Genomic DNA, 18583 nt, shown 5'->3' on the forward strand with positions numbered 1-18583 from the left:
TCCTCAAGCAATATGCCATTTGAAAACACCCAAGCGTCAGGTGGGCTGAGATAATACCAGGGAAGCTCAATAAGGTTCCTCTCCAGTCCTAATGGGGAACACAAAGGAGCAAATTATGGAGACTTTCTATAGAGCGTTCTGGTGAGCCCGGGGAGAGGGGGGGGGGGAATACAGAATCCCATCAGCAAGAAGGGCCTTTTTGAAAGGAACCAGCGTTATCTGGCTGCTCTCAAATCCAGACTGAGTTCTGCAGGTGAGAGAGCACTCTTCTCTCTTGGTGGATTTGTCCCTGGGAGCTTAGGGAAAACATTTCCAGCAAAAGAGAGAAAGATCAGCAAATGACAGCACCCACCGCACCCTTGGCAGGGAGCCCCCAAGTGCCTTTCCTTCCTTTGTTTTGGCTCTCAGCTAAAACACTGTTTGCACACATGTTTTTAACAACAGTATGGAAGCTCTACCAACACGTCTGCAAGCTGTTGTTCGGGTCGGAACTTTTTACATTGTTCCTGCCCACAGAACCCCTCTGAGCTGGTGCAGGATTCAGGGTGTACACAGGTAACCCCCGCTTTCTGCAAGTTCGCATTATACCTGTTGGCTTTTAGGACAGACCTACATTTATACCCGTTGTCGCTAACGGAAAGAAATCTAAAGAGGATTTTTGCTTTTAGCAAAAAAAAGCAACAAGGGAAAATAGCATCCAGTGTTTGTTTGGCACTGAACAGCTACAGAGGCAGCGGTGACCTCCCCCCACCCCCCACCTCCAGCAGCAGAGAGGCCCCGCCAGACCCCTCTCGGGGAACCAGGCTCACATCTCAGCATCAACCTGCCAGAGCTCCGAGCTGTCTGGGAGCATCTCTGCTGTATCTTGATTTATTTTACTCCATATTGGTGTTACTGCTTTTACTCTATATTGGTGTTAATTCAGGTTTTATGTGTTATTTGGTATAATTTGGTAGGTTATTTGGGGGGCCTGAGAACGCAAAATCTTTTCCATATCAATTAATGGCAATTGTTTCTTTGCTTTATGCCGTTCGGCTTATGAAAGGTTTGACAGGAAACCTGTATTTGGAAAGCTGGGTTCCTAAAGATACAATGCCTAAGCTGATTTTTAAAACCCACTATGTATTTTTACATTATTGTGACATAAAATACTTAAGAAGCCAAAGGTCCTTCATATGCTGTTTTTCTTGACTCGTCCACTTTCTGCACTGAGTGGGACGCCTTCTACGTACATGGTAGGCAGTCAATGAATGTTGGTTGAGTTTATCAAACAGTTCTTGTCTTCTATACCTAATTATATAGTTTTGCTAGACTAGGATCCTACTCTAATAGCTTTTTTCCAACCCAAGTTTTGCAGGGTGGACAATTTGTTTGATTTATCCCAAATAACTTGAAAAATTATGAAATATTTTATCAGTAACATAAGTCATCATGAAACAGACCTAGCAGAACATTTTCCCCCCATGGTACAACTCATACATAGTTTAAAGTGAAGCTGGCAGCATCCTTAAACATTTATTAAATAAGCTTCTCCTTGATTATCAAACAGCATTAGTCTGATCCTTTGGAGTCCTAACCATCTCAGACAGAGCTCAGAATAAGCGGGTGAACACCACAAGGCAAAAGGAAAAAGGAAAACAAAGAAAATCACCCTCTAGCCAGCTGGGTAAGGAGGAAATCCATTCCCACCTTTCTGCGTGCGACGGAACCTCCTCCGCAAACTGCAAGGCCGCATCCCCCGGAGGAACGAGACTGGAGACCTCCAGCAGATGTCATCCAGATCTTCTCCGACAGCTGCTTTTCACACCTCTGCAATTTATCTCGGGCTCACCTCACAAAGACTTAGAGGGGGTTCTGCCCTTCCGAACGCACACGGAGCAAAATAAACCCGGAGCTGAAAAATAAGAGGTGAACGGCGGACAGAAGAGAGATGGTGAGTCTCTTGCTATTAAAATCCCCTAGGTTTGGCGTTTACCATATTCAGCGGAAGTCATCATCATGCACTCATTTGTTCATTCATTTGGATGGAGCACCTACTGTGCGCAAGGCACCACACTAGGAGTGCAAGTGGTCTCCGACAGGCTGTTGAGACGATTCCCTACCCTCCAAGTTCGGGAGCAGCCCTGTAGGTGTGATTGCTGCGAGGCCCCCGTCACTGGTTTACACCTCGGGTATGGTCCTTAATCCAGTTTGCCCAGGTGCCCCACAGGCTCGGCGAGAGCGGATATGTAAACCAGTAGGTAAAATCCCACTTGGACCAAAATGTCTCTTCTTCAAAACCTGAAAATTCTATGTTGAAGCCCTAACCCCCTATGTGATTTTATTTGGAGATTGGGGTGTCCCACTGGGGGTCTGCATTTGCTGGAGCAGGCCCAGGTCCGTGGAGCAGAAGGACCACCACACCAGGCCCCTGGAATCCTGGGCTGCTCCCCTGGCCTGGCCGGAAGGGACCTGGCCTATGGTGCAGGGTTCCCAGGCCCCTGTCCTTCCACTGCCTGTCCCTGCTGAGCATTCACACCTCCCCAGGGCATCTGGACCCTCCGTGACAGGCAGGCCTGACTTCCCAGCTTCATGTCTCCCGCAGTCTCAGCTGTGTCCTGGGCTCCAGCCACACAGGTTAGCTTGTCCTTGCTGTTCCCCAAACATCCTGTATACCCCTCCCCTCACCGTGCTCCTGCCCCTGCCCCTGTCATTCTCTCTACCTGCAATGCCCCCACCGCCATCTTTGTTTAACAAAATTCTTCCCATCCTCCAGGGCTCATCTGGATGCTGCATCCCCCAGGAAGCTTTCTGATTCCATTAACACGGTGGTGGGGTGAGACTAGGATCTCCCAGGGAATGTTATCGTAATTACGCCCCACCCTCCAACCCACCTGCCACTGGAAATGATGAGATTTGATGTCTTGTAATATACACCCCTCCCCAAACTGAGAGCCACTCCTGTACCCTGATAAGATTGTTCTGTCTTGCTGATGTTACCTGGTCTTACATTGACTTATGAACTTGGCTCTGAGGAGTTCCTTCTGGCTGTGGGGTCGTGTGGCTTAAGAAAAGCTGGCTGGCTGTCAGGTCACGCGGAGGCCCCATGGACATGGTCTCGGGGCCCTCACTGAGGTACAGTGGTCAGCCACGCACTGTGGCCTTGCTGGGGTCACAGTGAGGATCAGCCTCAGGCCTGTCTCCTTTAACCTCCCACACGGGACTGGTGTGTGAAGCCAGCATGATAATTTGTGAGGAGAACACAAACTACAAAATAATATTAACACGTGCCTGATCAGCTCTTCTCTCCCTACAGGTGCACTGTACCGGAAGCCACCAGATGGCTTGGAGAGCCAGGAACCGGAGCGGAGAGGAGCGATTCTACCACTGCTGTGATTGGACTGCTGGCCTGCATCGGGTCCTGCTATCAGTCGGGTTTCTGCGGTGATGATGCTGCGGAACAGACTGACATCTCACTGGCCTGAGACAGCGGCACTCATTTTCCATTCACAAGTCCACAGGCTGGGGGTGAAGTCAGCTTCACGTGTGTCTCGTTCTCAGATTGAAAGTGTTGCTGGGGCAGAAGGCAGGAGCCAAGAGGCAGGCTGACCACGCCCACTGCTCAGACCCCTGCTCTCTCAAGCCCAGTGACCTCCCCCTGCCTGAAGCAAACCCAGGCCAAAGACAATGGGGTGGGGGGTGGACCTGCCCTGGGGGGAGCCATGGTAAGGGCCGGGCAGGAAGGAGGGACTTTACAAATCATGCAACCTGCCACCCACAGGTAGCTGGGGAGTGCCTCTGCGCCATCCCAGTCCAGCGCCGGGACAGGTGGGGGACGTTCTTTCTGCTCAAAACAATCTTTCTCTATATAAGTTATGCATTAAATCCAATTACAGTCCTGCTGACTGAGGACTCTCTCCTAAGGTGACTTTGCCTACTTGGCTCTGAAGCAGGAGGTCTCGAGCCCATAATTCAATTCTGCAAGGTGAGGCTTCTTCTCCCTTCTTCCCTGCTGCTTTGCAGTGCCTTGCCACTGCCTCCAGGGAGCCTTGCCCCGAGAAGACCACGCCTCCAGGGCAGGACCCGTGTTTACTCATCTTAGAATTTGCTACAGTCTGAACATTTGTGTCCCCCGCCCCCCACAAAGTCATATATTGAAATCCTAACCCCCAAAGGTGATGGTATTGGGAGGCGGAGCCTTTGGGAGGTGACCTCACGAATGGGGTCAGTGCCCTCATAAAAGAGACCCACAGAACACCCTGACTCCTTGTGCCGTGGAGGACACAGCGAGAAGGCACCCTCTGTAAACCGGGAAGCCCTTGCTAAGCACCGAATCTGCCAGTGCCAGATCCTGGACTTCCCAGACTGCAGAGCTATAAGAAATAGTGTTTGCCGTTTATAAGTCCTCAGCCCACGGTATCTTGTTAGAGCAGCCCGAATGGACAAAGGAGACCCTTTTTTCCAACTATCTAAACTCATCTGAGAATTGAGTATTGGCTTCCAGGAGTTTCGGGAACACCGATGGGACAGAAGCCATTTTCAGTGTCTATGTCCCCGCTCAGGTCCATGGCAGGGACGCGGTCTTGATCACCAGGGTGTCTGTCTGCAGTGCCGAGAAACGTGCTTGTCACCGAGCGAACAGTAACAAGTAATTGTGACTGAATGAATGAAGGAGTGCATTCTTGCTCTGCTCCTTCCACTGCTGGCTAACAGTGCCTTTCCCACTCTTGGCCTCTCCACCTGAGAGCCTTAGAATTTTCAAGGGCACCCCTATATCATTGTCTCTGCCTCAACTCTGCCACGTGACTCATGGGGGACAAGACAAAACGTTCCCTTGCCAGCACCTTTTTCCATTGGTTTTCCTACTTGCCTCCCTCAGACTCAACAATGGCTGGTTCAAGGCCATGAGTCATGCTGGCTGAGTGTGAATTAATGGGGGCTGTTGGATGGACGTCATCAGAATCACACTCGCTGACAAGGTGCTGCTGTGTTTGCGCAGAGAACAACAAAGAAATGATCCTCTATCTCGGGGCCAGAATTGCAGCCAGCCCCACCTTCCCCAGGCAGTGGCGTAGAAGAGCCCCTGCCTGCTCCGCCGGCGCTCCGTGACTCCGAGACTCCGGCTCTCAGCCCCGGAGCACGGCTCCCATCAGCACGCCGCCAGGCCATCGTGTCCTGTCCCTCTTCACAGAGAGAGCGTTTCTGCGAACAGGCACAGTGCCTGTTGCCAGAGAACCATTCAGAAGCGAGCACTTGAATCTCCACTAACTGTTCTGTTCAGCTCTTACTCATTTTTTGCTCCGCATTCAATAAGCGAGAAAGAGCTACGCTCCCATCTCCAAAACACAGACAGGAGGGGGAGGGGAGAGCTAGCCCACCTCCCTGCGTTTCCTGTCCTCCTCCTCCTCCTCCTTTCTGAGGTTAATTGGTGTCCACCAGGGTCTGCTGGGCAATGTTAACAGCATCTTAGTGTCGGGGCATTTGCCGATAATAGGAAATCAGATAGACAGCAGAAGCAGCTGCTCCCCCAGCGAGACAGCCGAGGAGGCCACCTCGCAACCACGCGCTGGCCGAGCGGCCTGATGGCTGCCATCAAGTCGTGTGTGGTGTGTGGCTGTGAGAGGGACCAGGGCACAAACCATTACCTGCCCCCAGCAGGGAGCCCTTGATGAGGCCTGAGAGGAAGCAGGGTAGTCTTCCTTTGCATGTAGTCTTCCTATTTTAGGAAGGTAGACAATCCTAATTCAGGTCAAGAATGGCTGCCAGAGCACCCTCAGGCCACTAGTGATCGGTTTGGGGGGGACAAAAGGGGAACATGGTGTTGGGGGACCAGAAGAAGTCTCTGCTCCTGTTGGCCTCTCCCCACTCCTTTCTCCTTTCCAAAGGTGTCCTGGGCGTGGCCGAGTGGGCAGCAGCCCGGAACAATATTGTGAGTACAAGAGCATTTTACAGCATCTGTTTTCACATCTATTGCCTTATTTAATCCTCACTACCCCTGGATGTAGGTGCCAGTGCTGTGCCCATTTTACAGATGAGAAAACTGAGGCTCATCGAGGTTAAGGATCTGCCCAAGGCTGACCAGCCAATGAGCTGTGAAGCTGGGGTCCCATTTTGTTGTGGGCCAGCCGATCCCAGGTGGGTCATTTCCACTGTCCCCCACCAGAAGGAGGAGGGAGGGTGACGCCGTGACCATGAGGCCGTGGTCTGCCATTCACAGCCAGGAACCGAGGGGCAAACACCACCAATGCTGCCATGATCTAGGAGGAGCCAGCCAAGCAGCCATGACAAGGGAGGCTGGGGATCCAAGGCCTGTCAGGCCGGGAGGGGACCCTGGGCTTTGCAAAGCCACGTGCGGGCTGCTTGCCAAGGACACAGCTGATTATTCTGCTCTGGCAGCTCATTAATCCCCGTTAACTTTGCTACCTGGGGACTGTGTTCCCGACCTCCCACCAGAGTAGTCCCCTCCACCTCACCTGAAACTTTTCCTTATTTCCAAATTAATCCATATCCTGCCATCGCGGCAGTAGTTGGGGGCGAACACTTGGAAACCTCACACTATGTGAAGACGGAATGTTTTTTAAAAAATCGCTTCTCCACCCAACGGTGCCCGAAACACAGTCAGGAAAATGAGCTCTTCCCCTCGTCTTTTCAGACGCATCTTCCGCTCTCTCAGCTGCCTTTGTCGGGGGGGGGGGGGGGGGGGGGGACGCGGGGGTTGTTTTGTTTCTGTCCAGTGCGTCTTGTCGAACACTCAGCCAGGGTTTGGGTTCGGGCAAGGAAGTAGGACAGAAAAAAAGAGCCCGAGGCCCCTTTTGTTCTGGGCAGACAGGCGCCTGAGAACTTTCCAGTGCCCACAAAGGGAAGTCTGTCTGGTCACAAGAAGAATCTATTAATTTTATTAAGTCTACAAAGCAAGTTCCTTCTGTGATATTTTTTAATGATAATTGTTGCAGCCCCTGGCCCTGACAGGAACTGTAGCTTAGCATCAGAAACAGCTGTGGCCCCAACTTCTAATGCCGCAAGGATGGCAGCCTTCATGGACAAAAAGGCCAACAACAGACTTTTTAATCAGAAAAGTCTCAAAGGCCGGTGGCTGGGGATCAAAGGTCCTCCAACACACGTTCTTCTTTTGTTTTGCTTTCTCTGAAAGTAGCTAACCTAAATACACACACACACACACACATTTAAACAGGAGCTAAGGCCACCCACCCCCATCAATTAGTGGTATCTCTGGAACTCAGGATCTAAGCACTGTGACATTCTCAAAGCTAGGGTGACCTCCAAACATCACAAAGTTAGCTAATGGTGTTTAAATGTGACTGGCACGGCCTCAGTTCCTCTCTGGGCTGATCTTCCCCATCTCCCTACCCGAGCGGAATAGACCTGCTCACGCGGCTTCTTTGTGGCTTCTTCCACGTGGCCTGGTCTGCATTTCCCGACACTGAGTCATGGCAGAAGGAATGAAATTTGGACTCCATCCTTTTCGGGGACCTCTATAGTCCTGGCCAGGCCACAGAGGTGACATCCACGCTTGTCCTCCCGATGCCTGGCACTTCTCTGCCCCTAAGTCACTTGCAGAGAAACTTCCCTTCCTGGCGGAGGTGGGGCTCACTCTGTAGATTCTCATGGGAACCACGGTTAACCAGCCGCCCTGGGTTTCAGTCCTGATGCTGGTGGCGTGTCTCAGCAAGGGTTCCTGGGAGTAGCTCTCCCCGGTTGCACGGCTTCTCACATGCAGAATGCCCCGCGTCTGCCCTGCTCTGGCAGGCACTTCCTTCTCCGCATGTCATCTTGAGGTTTTCTCTACTGTGGTCCAAGTCTCCAGGAGTGAGAGGTAACCCCCTCTTCCACTGAAGGCAGAATCTAATAAACCAAATGAAAGGGAAGCTTCTGCTATTTTCTGAGGCAGAAAACCCACTAAGTTCTCCCCAGACCCTGTACTGTCATTTCCGCTGGAGCTGGACTAAAACACAGGAAAGCAGAGCTGCTCACGGGGAGACCAGGAAGTCCTCACACCTCGGCCTGGTGTCAGTGGAGGGCACGCATGTTCACATACTGTGACTGTCAGGTAAGACAGGTGCGTGAACATGCTGTCAGTTACAACATGCCAAGGAACCGTAAAGAATCATGGGATGATGAGAACAGAACCCATGTCCTGCTCTTCACCCGTCCATCCATCCAACCATTCATCCATCCACCCATCCATTCATGCCAGCTGCCTGTTACATGGAGCCCTCAAAGCAATTAGCAGAATGCTGAGTCCACAGTGGGAGGTTAATTACACTGATAAACAAAGAAACTGCCAAATGTACTGTGGCCTTAATGCTTGCCAGGGTCTCATAGATCCTCGAATGCATTCCTCCTGTTTTATTGGCATTATTGAGGGTGAACAACTAAACCCTCTATTTAGTGGGCTTCCGGTGACATACCAGAGAAACTGTGTGAAAAATAAGTGAGCAAACCGGATGTAACCGAATTCCTCATTGGAAAAATTCCACTTCTCACCACTGATCCCCGGTCTATCCCTGCAATGTTGGATGGTCTTTCGGGAACAGCCTTTGAGGTCTGGCTGAAGCCGGAGCTAAATAGATTCTGATGCCATGCACACGTGGAGGCCCTGAGGTCGGACCCCCAGGAGGTCCCCCAGCCCTGGGATGAAAGCAAGGCCTTCAGTATTTGTCTCTGCTCCTTATTTCCACCAACATCACGAGTCTTCAGAATAGCAGATTTGGGTCGGCTTTTCTCCTGGGCTCTGCATGTGCCTCTCATTGTCTAGAGCTGGAACACGGTGTATGAGAAAGAGAAAACTGAACGCCGGAGGGCGGGCAGCGGCTCCCCTCATTACAGACCACAGGGCCAGTGCCCAGCGCTGCCTCAGAGAATACCCGCTGCCATGTGATTCGTTACCTTATGAAAACCCCCCGGCCCCATGTCCAGGGGTCCTATCCCCAAAAAGGAGGGCAGGGGCAGTCACGAGACTGCTGTGTTCTCTGTGTACTTGATGGGAATCAGCCTGGCCATGTCTCTCACAGAAAGCACCGCCTGGGAAAGTGCAGTCCCCGCCGCAGAGCCCCCGACAGCAGAAGTGCCACTTCTCTGGGTTTCTGCGGAGGCAGCGTTTAGGGGCCATCTCAGCCCCAGGGGTGTGGGAGGTGACACGGTTGGGAGAGCGGTGTCCATGATGCCACGGCCACAGCTCACATGTCTTCTGCCCTGCGTGAGTGAGCTCACTGTCTCAGGCAATGCTCTCGACAGCCTTGTGGGATAGAGACTGTCACACGAGGAAATGAGTGACTTGTCACGTAGCTGGCGGTCTAGGGAGCTGGACTTCCGCCCAGGTGGCCTGTGCCTCTCACGGGAGCAATGCTGGAAGGGAATGTGTAAAATGAAATGGGTGGTGTGCCAGCTCCCGCCTCGCCGTCGCCGTCCTGTGTCTGTGCTGTGGCCGCCAGGCATTCCTGGGTGTCCAAGGGCACTGCAATGCTGATCTGTCATCGGCCCCCCAAGCCCATTGCCCCACACCTGTGTCCTCTAACTGAGTTTTCTAAGCCAGATAGAAACCCCTGGAAGGGAAGGTAACATTGCCTCTTGCCACCTGCTACATCCAATGGGAAATCCTGTCTGCTTTGGCTCAGCACTCCTCACCTTCACCTTACCACCCTCTCTGTGACCAGTTCTGTCTCACCGCCCCAGCCTGCCAGATGCCTTTGGTCCCATAAACCCATCTGCCTACAGGTGTGGCTCTCCATTTCCCATTCCATTAAGAGGTCTCTGCCCAGTCTCAGTTTACCCCTATTGCCTCGTTTGCTACCACCACCCCTCCCTGCACACACAACCAGTCCCGGCCCCTCCCGCTGTACCTCCAGTCCCCAGGCATGCCATGCCCTCTCATAGCTCAGCACCCTCACCCCTCCCAGGACAGCCAGTGCTTCTCCAGCTCCTCCCCTGCACCAGGCAACTAGACGCTCTGAGACTCACCTCCTGAGCATCTCCTCTCCCCACTCAACCTGGAGCTCTGGCCCTTAGGGACTGCCGCCCAGTTCTCCTCCACCAGTGCCGGGCTCCGAGCCTGGCACCCAGGCACAGCTCAGAGAATGACTGCTGGATAAATACACGCGGCAGTCAAGAGGACTCCAAGCATGCTCCCTGAGTCAGGACCTGGGTGAACTTGAACCAGTTCTAGGTGGTAAGTGAGAAAATGCATGTAACAGCCTGAGATGCAGGATTAACTAACAGCCTTGTCTCTGTCTGCACCTGATGGAAGTGGAGTTGATGTGCCCTTGGGTGGGAGGAGGCTGGGTGCCAAGGTGAACCCTTTGTCCTACATTCTGGGTGCCTGAGTCTCCCCACCTGGGTGAGATGACCTAGGACCGTGACTGCCCAGACCTGGCGCTGTGGCTCCAAGAGCACCCAGGCAGAGGCACCCACCTTCTTCTCCTCCCACATGCCCAAGGGCCCTGAATTAATTGGGCAATTACAGGCCCTGATGAGGGCTTCATTTCTGACGGTGCACAGGTCGGCTGGGCTTGTGAAAAATGTTCTTCAGTAACCATCAAGGACACCAAGTCCTCTGAGAGGCTCTTCATCTGGCTTTTCCCTCCGAGAGGCCAGAAACACACCCATGCATCCAATCAGAGGCTCTTCAGCTTCAGTGAGTGTGTAAAGCTGTTTGTTCAGTCTTGTGAACACAGAAAATAAACCGCCAGCCTCCCTGGGGGCTCTATTGGCTCATGTCCCCCCCACCCCAGCGCTCCCCCTCCCCAGCACACACGCAGTACAGACTTCCAGAAAACACTGGGCGTCAGTGAGCCGTCCACCCGTGTGTGCAGGGAGCTCTAGCCATCTAGACGGTCAGGGGGATCCCATCCCCCGTACCACAGTGACAGTGGCAGGCGACCAGGGCTCAGCGGTGGGGCCTGAGCAGAGTACACACTCCTGAGAGGAGAGCTCGGCGGGGGTCCCACGGCCCTGGGGAGCAGCCTGCTCTGAGAGAAACCTGCAGCTGCTGAGAGCTGGGCCCCTAGGGCGGCGGACAGCCAGACACACCCTCGGTCCTGGGCCTGCTGGGAGAACCCAGGTAAGACTGCCGTGGCAGCTCCTGGGTTCCTTTCAGGAGTACCCAATCCCACCTCCCTCTCTGCCCTTCCCTGAGCCTTCCTGGCCACACTGCCCCTCTGATCCCTCACGTTAACATAAACTATCAGTGATTATCATTACTGTGCGTGTTAACTTAATGAGAAGTCATGTTTTGTACAAAGTAGGAGCAGAGGGCTGCAATGAAGGGTTAATCAAGGCAGAGCTGGCCACAGCTCTGTGTGCACAGGCTTCAGGTGACCAGTCCCTGGACGCAGATCCCCCAGGAGGAAGACACAGGCGCCCTCCATCAGGGTTCTTAGGGGTTCAACCCCCATCTTTTGGATGAGATTCTAGCAGGGCTTTTCATTCGCATGAGGTTTATTTTCCCTCCCACCACCCCCTACCTCCAAAAGGTTCCCCAGAAGAGAAAGATGAGTGTCCAGGCACTTCCTGTGAGCTGTCAAACACAGAAGCTGGGTCTTTCTTCTCACTAGTCATCCATCCCGCCTGCCCTCCCAGCGCCCACCTTTGCCTTTGCTGGGCTTGGTGCGTTCCTCAGAATGTCTGCCCTACTCTGGTGAACAGCCACCAGGTCCCTGGACATTTGCAGTCGCTGCTAATACGCAGCCTCATCTATGACCGCACTTCCAGGAAGCCACAGAGAACTTTCCCCTGCTGGGATCCGGATGTGCAAATGACTGAGTCCCCTGTTATTGGATTGCTTTTTCCACTCGATGAAAAACATTTTTTTTTCCCAACAGGGCTGCAGCTCCATTCAAGTAATAACCAAAAGCACCTGTGGAGGCCTGTTGTATACACGGTGAGTCTTTAAGAGCAGGAGGCCCAGCCGGTGGACACAGGGTGGCTGGCGTTTTTGCTTGGTCATGACCGAGCCCCTTTCTGTGCCTGCTGTCGTGGGGGCTGGACTGAAAAGGAAGTGCCTGAAGAAGGAAGACTTCCAGGCAAGGAGAGCGTCTGGGCACGCCAGGCCGAGAACACCCTGAAGTCCAGGCCACAGCGGCGGCTGAGGACCTGCCCAGGGCAGGGAAGAGGGCATCGCCCTCTGAAGCAGGGTGGGGGTTCCCGCAGCCTGGCTGGATCTAGGCACCAGAAGTAAACGTTCTCTCCTTCACCTATCCCCTGAGCAGCGACTCCGGTGGTGGGCTAAGTAGGCAGGTAAAAGGGGTAAGGCCAGAGGCAGGACAGCCAGTTAGGAGGTTTCTTGTCAAACATTTATTAAGCTCCTACTGTGTGCTGGCAACATGCCAGGGCTGGAGGTGGGGCAGAGAAAAGAGGGGCCAGATCCCTGACTCCCCAGAGCCTCCATTCTCCAACAATCATGGGGAGGTGGCCGTGGCGAGGCATCACAAAGAGAATAAAGAGGAGGAGAGGCCGGAGGCAGGAGCCGGCCACGTGGGGTGTTGGCTTTATTCCAGCCAACCCATGAAAACGGAGAGGTCGAGACATTCAGAGGGATTTGGATCACGACTTAAACCACGCATTTCCCTTCCCGAGTGTGCGCAAGCCCTGGGAGAGCAGGACACTCAGAAAGGTGTGCGCAGCCCAAGTGCAAGTGCACAGCTGCCCTCTCTCCCCTCCCACTGCCTCCTCCCTGCGAGGCGCAGATGAGAGGAATCAAGCATTTCACTTTCTCTTCCAGCGACCAGAGTGGGCTGCCAGAGCGAGACCAGAGCCTTTTCCAGAGATCCCAGCAGCTGCCAAGGTGAGTCCCCCCTGGTAAATAGGGACCTTGCCTGCCAGGAACTCCACCCAACAGTGGGGCTGTGTGAGGACTTCAGGTGCAAGGCTGAGACCTTTACTTCCCCCACCTGAGCCAGGACAGACACCCCAGGAAATGCATGCCTCCCCGCACCCCTGTTCTGGAAAAGAAGCCTCCAGTTAAAAAAGCACAGATTCCCCGAATAAAACCAGAAGCACAGCAAGGGTGTGATGATTATTTTAAAGGCAGACAGGTAGGTAGGTAGCATGGCCACCAATGGTGTGAAGCCCACATTCCATGGCATTGCTGGACGAGGCATCGGAAAACCGTCCGCGTGAACGCTCGTGGATGAGGCTCAGTTGGGATGATTCTGTGGCTCCCTGGAAGTTGACTTTTCTATGCATGACCGTATCATCGCCTGGGTCTGCAGCTACGGGGTGCACATACTGTCTGGCATGTGCAGCAAACGGCTCGGTCTCGATGAGCTCGGAAGGACCCATGTGGCCTCGAAACTCTGAAGCATCTGCTTTCTGTCCCAAGACCGGAGGAGCCGCTGCACCCGACAGAGAGCTTCCCCCACATTTTACACGATCCAGAAAAGAGTAGGTTCCCCCAACTGGCATTTAACTCTGCTACCTTGGGTCTCGAGCTATTAAAACTTTACAGGATTCTTTCCCTGCCTTCCCCTGGGACCTCCCGCGCCAGCGGGTACTGCACTTCAGAATTTATGCTCTTATCCTTTCCTAAATTGAAGATTTCGTGTCTCTCCTTGCTGCATCTCGCTTGGGCCAAAGTAAGACAAATTACCTCGGTAAAACCAGTTCCTTAGGAGCTGGTAACACTGCAGGAAAGGAACTAATCCATATGTGAAATAAATCTGAGCCGAACAGCCTGACGACCTTCCAGAAATGCTGGGCTGCCGGCTAACCCCTTACGCAGCCACCGCTGAGCTGTGTCAGGGTGTTGGCACCCGACCTTTGACAGCATGTGATACCGGGGGTGAGGACTCACCCCACAACAGCCCCGGAAGCTGGCCCAGGAGGCTGAGGCCCGGGGAGGGTAACCATGAAGGCACTGGAAGAACAGGGATCAGAAGAGAGAGGGCTCATTTTGGGGAATGGGGGAGGCGGAGCTTCAACCCCACTCTTGGTTATTTCGGAAAAACACAATTGAACAAGTTCAAGCCTCTGGTTATTGATTCTAAACTTTTCTTCCCCTCCCCACCACCCTACCCCCCACCGACCGGAACAAGCCCAGAAAGAGGCGCCTGGCCCAGGTTCAACTGGTATTTCTTTCAAAGTAGCCTTTGTCGATAGACGTGACCTCAGACTTGGAAATGAATCTCTGTTATGAAAAGGCAGAAGAGAAAGACAGGAAAGGGTCCGGGGGAATGTCCCAGTGCAGCGGGTAACCCAGCTGCCCCCGGGGAGTGGCTGGCGACCTCCACATTTCCAAAGCCCCTTCTCCTCATTTTACCCCCGAGATGTGCAGCAGACAGACAGCCTCGATGGACAGAGGGGGAAACTGGGGGTACGAACTTTTAAATCCTAGTCTTCCTTCCTAACAGTATACAAGGTGCCTGTGGCTTTGAAGTCCTTCAGACTTCACCTTCGTTGGCCTCGGCCACCACGCACGGGTCATCTGGGCACATGACCATGACCTAGACATTTGGAACAAAGACGTGCTCAGTGGGAAGAGGCGATTTCAGACTCTTTATGACTCAAAACGCCGCCCTCCAAAAGCACATCTTAAACTTCTTGGGAAAACCTTACATAAAAGAGCCATAATCCCAGCTTGGAACCGGATTCTTTCTTTCTCTTTCTTTCTTTCTTTCTTTCTTTCTTTCTTTCTTTCTTTCTTTCTCTTTCTTCCTTCCTTCCTTCCTTCCTTCCTTCCTTCCTTCCTTCCTTCCTTCCTTCCTTTCTTTCTTTCTTTCTTTCTTTCTTTCTTTCTTTCTTTCTCTTTCTTTCTCTTTCTTTCTCTTCCTTCCTTCCTTCCTTCCTTCCTTCCTTCCTTCCTTCCTTCCTTCCTTTCTTTCTTTCTTTCTTTCTTTCTTTCTTTCTTTCTTTCTTTCTTTCTTCTTTTTTCCTTCCTTCCTTCCTTCCTTCCTCCCTTCCTTCCTTCCTTTTTGGCAAGTGTAACAGCTCTATCACGAATCACGCTAACTCTACTCTAAAATTACACTTGACCCTCAAAGCAGTTGGTCCAATTGCATACTCCACACCATGATTCAGCCCTTCTCAGCGCTAGAAAGTGTCGTTTTTCTCTCCAACGGCTTAAAACAAATTGATGTATTTCTAGCCTACCAATCTGTAAATTCTCGGGGTGTGAACTGGTTGTTTACTTTAAAGAGCAGACAAAAGTAAGAGGCGCAGTCACGGCGGCTGGCTCCGAGGGTTGAATGCCACAAGCAGACCGCACCTACGGGCTTCACATTTCATAACTGCTCCCCAGGAGTTGGCGAGGGGAGAAGGCGCACCTTCCTTGCTGGGGGGCGGGGGGATTCTAAGGAGACAAAGGCTCACCCCCTCCCCGTGGATAATTTCAGACTTGTCTGTGCACGCGTGTGGACAACAGAGGCTGCCCTGTGAGGAGCACTCACATGGAGGGGTCACATAATGTTCAGGGCAGCCTCCGAGGTGGCTGCTGGCATCACTTCCGTGGTACCAAGGAAGAGACTGAGGGTCAGAGAGGCTGAGCTGGGAGGCGCAGGGCAGAGTCCTCCCTCGGCTCTTCTTACCCAAGGCTCTCCCAAGCCCCATCTGGGTGCCCTGGGCGGAGATGCTCACGGTGATTAGCGTAAACCGACAAGGCCCGGCTTGTCCGGCTTCTTCCCCGCCCGACGGTGCTCTGAACCTCCTGACAAAGGACCAGTGTCTCTCGCTCGCCTCTCTCTGGGCTCAGTCACGGCCATAGCGTTCCATTAACATAAAATATTTGCATGCTTATTTTTATTTTTGTGGATTGGTGAAGAGTGCCTTTTATTTGTCTTCCTCAGAATTTTGGTCATATTTTTCATTTAGTGAAAAATGGACTCCCTATAATGCAAGTTGCATTTTTTAGTTAAAAATATTTGTGATATGGGGCTTACAACTTATATTTGCAGCAATACAGTAATTGATATGTCAGAAACCTGAGCTTCTGCCCCCAGAGGCTGTAAGCTGCCTACAAATGTCATATTCTGCTTATGATATGCCACACAGGACCCCAGGTCCCTGAGGGCCTGGCCACCCAGACACAACATTGCTGGGACGAAGAGGAAGGCACATGCTGTGGGAGAAACCTGTCACCGCGTGGGGAGGACCCAGAGGCCTGAGCGGGACTCACCTCAAGGCCTTGGGCTCATCGGGTGTAGCTGAGCCTCAGGGTCCTCAGGCGGCTGTGAGGGGAGGCACCCACCAGGCTGTTTCTCTTCCTGAACCTGCGCATTCCCAGCAGAGCTCTGGAAATGTGGGTGAAGCTGAATTTTTGCCCCGAAGGACCATGTGGTTGTTGAATAGTGTGTCCCCTGCCCCAAATGCATGCCCACCCAGAACCTTTGAATGTGACTTTGCTGGGAAATAGGACCTTTGTAGCTGTCACTCAGTTTAAATGAGGTCATCCTGGACTAGAGCGGGGCCTGAATCCAGCATGTAGGCTGTCTTTTTAAAAAGATTTTATTTATTTATTTTTAGAGAGAAAGGAAGGGAGGGAGAGACAGGAAGAGAAATATCGATCAGTTGCCTCTTGTACACTCCCTGACCGGGAACCGAACCTGCGAACCCAGGCATGTGCCCTAACTGGGAATCGAACCGGCGACCTTTCCCTTTTCGGGATGACACCCAACCCACTGAGCCACGCTGGTCGGGGTCAGCAGGAGTGGTGTCTTTGAAAGAAGATAAAATGAGACGCAGAGACACCCAGAGAAGAAGGCACATAAAGACAGAAATAGAGGTTGGAGCAATGTGTCCGCAAGAAGAGGGGCACCAAGATTGCTGGGAGCCCCCAGAAGCCGGAAGAGGCGGGTGGGACCCTCTCACTCCCAGAGCCTTCAGGGGGAGCGGGACACCGCAGCACCCTGGTTTCTGCACGTCTGATGCCCAGAACCGTGAGACCACACCCTTGGGCTGTTGTAAGCCACCAGATGTGAAGTAAGTTGTTGCGACAGCCCCAGGAGGCTCCTACAGGCTGGTTTACCTGCAAATGCAGAGCATCCTTGAGCCTGTGACAACCCTGCCCTGGCCTCACATCCCTCCTTCCCAGTCCTTCCCTGGAGAGAGGGCCCATCACAGGCGGAGGGGGCAGGCCCGGGGTCAGTGTGACCTCTGTGGCCCGAGAAAGCACATGAGTTGGGGACAGACTGGTGAGAAGTAGTTGACTGAGTGCCACCCTGAGTCCCCAACGGCCGCCGGTGCTTTGCCCTTAAGAGTTCTAAGTGCTCAGCAACGCAGACAGGCTGGCATGTCCTACTCCCAGTTTCAGAAACGGAGGCTTAGAGACGTGAACTCACACTGCCAAGGCCATCCAGCTGCGGAGGAAGGAGCTTGGCCTTCCGTCCAGAACCTTGACACCCAAATTTGTGAACTTTCCACAACAGGACAGTCGACAGTGGGTGGCCCACCGAAAGGGACGAGGTGGGACCCAGAGCCCGACACAGAGTGGCCCCAGCCTTTGGAAGGAACCAGTGTGGCAGGGTCAGAATTCCCAATAGACTGGGGTCAGACCTGGGGTGTCCTGGAGGGTCAAGTTCAGTGCTTCTGCACCCAGGAGCAGCCCCAGCGCCTGCAGTTTCTCTCTCAGGGCCAGTCCAGCACGTGGGACGCCGTGTTCCCTTGGGGTCACAGAGCCCACTGGGGTTGCCCTGCCTTCATCAGGGCCACAGCCACCCAAATAAATAAACCGAACTGGACCATCCTGGGCCGGTGGGCAAAGGAGGAGCACAGGTCAGTGGGCCTTCCGGGTGAAGTACAGTGGTGGTGCCGGCAGCCTGCCGCCCTAGCTCAGAGGTCCCCTCCAACCCCACAGGCCCAGGGGTGCTGGCCCCCTCGGGAAGGCTGGGCCATGGCCCGGCCAGAACTCAGCTCATAGGGACACCTGCAGAGTCCCTAAGCGGCGGCCCACGTCTCCTGCTGTGGCTCAGCACTTCCCAGGTGAGGGTTTCAGAGGGAGGTCTGCTTCTGCCCAGAGCCGAGGGGTGGGGATGGCCAATTTAACCCATCCGTGGAGAATATGCAAAGATATCTGTCAGCCTCTTGTGAAGGACAGTTTAAAAAGCCAAAAGAATGACTATCACATAAATACAAAATGAACACATGCTGAAGATCATATTTAACTTGTTAATTAATGAACTAGTAAGATGTTACCAACGGTTTAAAGGGGAATTGAGAGAATCGCAATCCGGATGCCGCAGTGAATTTGCAAACAGATGCAAACTGCTCCGTCCAGGGGCGGGTCTCACACGGTTTGTCGGGAGCCGCACTTCATTTGCATCTACATAGACCAGAATCATTTGCATCGTGATCGGTTTTCCTACACTGTGCAGATTGTAAAAGGGCTCAAAGACTATGAAAGGCAGGGGCAACCCAAGGGGGGTGCGGCTGGACAGGTGCTCCATCATCTTTCCTGCCTGACACACTGAGCCCATAAACTCAGCCCACACGCGCCTTTGCCGAGGACAGCCCAGGCCTCTGGGAGCCCGGGCCTCTCAGAGCTGGCCTGTCTCTGGGCACCAGACCACTCCCCTCCCACCACCCAGGGTCCTCGCTCCTGCAACAAGCCCCTCTCTCCCCGACAATGTCATCGCTTTTGTGACGGCCACTGGATGATTCC

This window comes from Desmodus rotundus, chromosome 6, assembly GCF_022682495.2.
Source record: "Desmodus rotundus isolate HL8 chromosome 6, HLdesRot8A.1, whole genome shotgun sequence".
In the NCBI taxonomy this organism is placed as follows: Eukaryota; Metazoa; Chordata; class Mammalia; order Chiroptera; family Phyllostomidae; genus Desmodus; species Desmodus rotundus.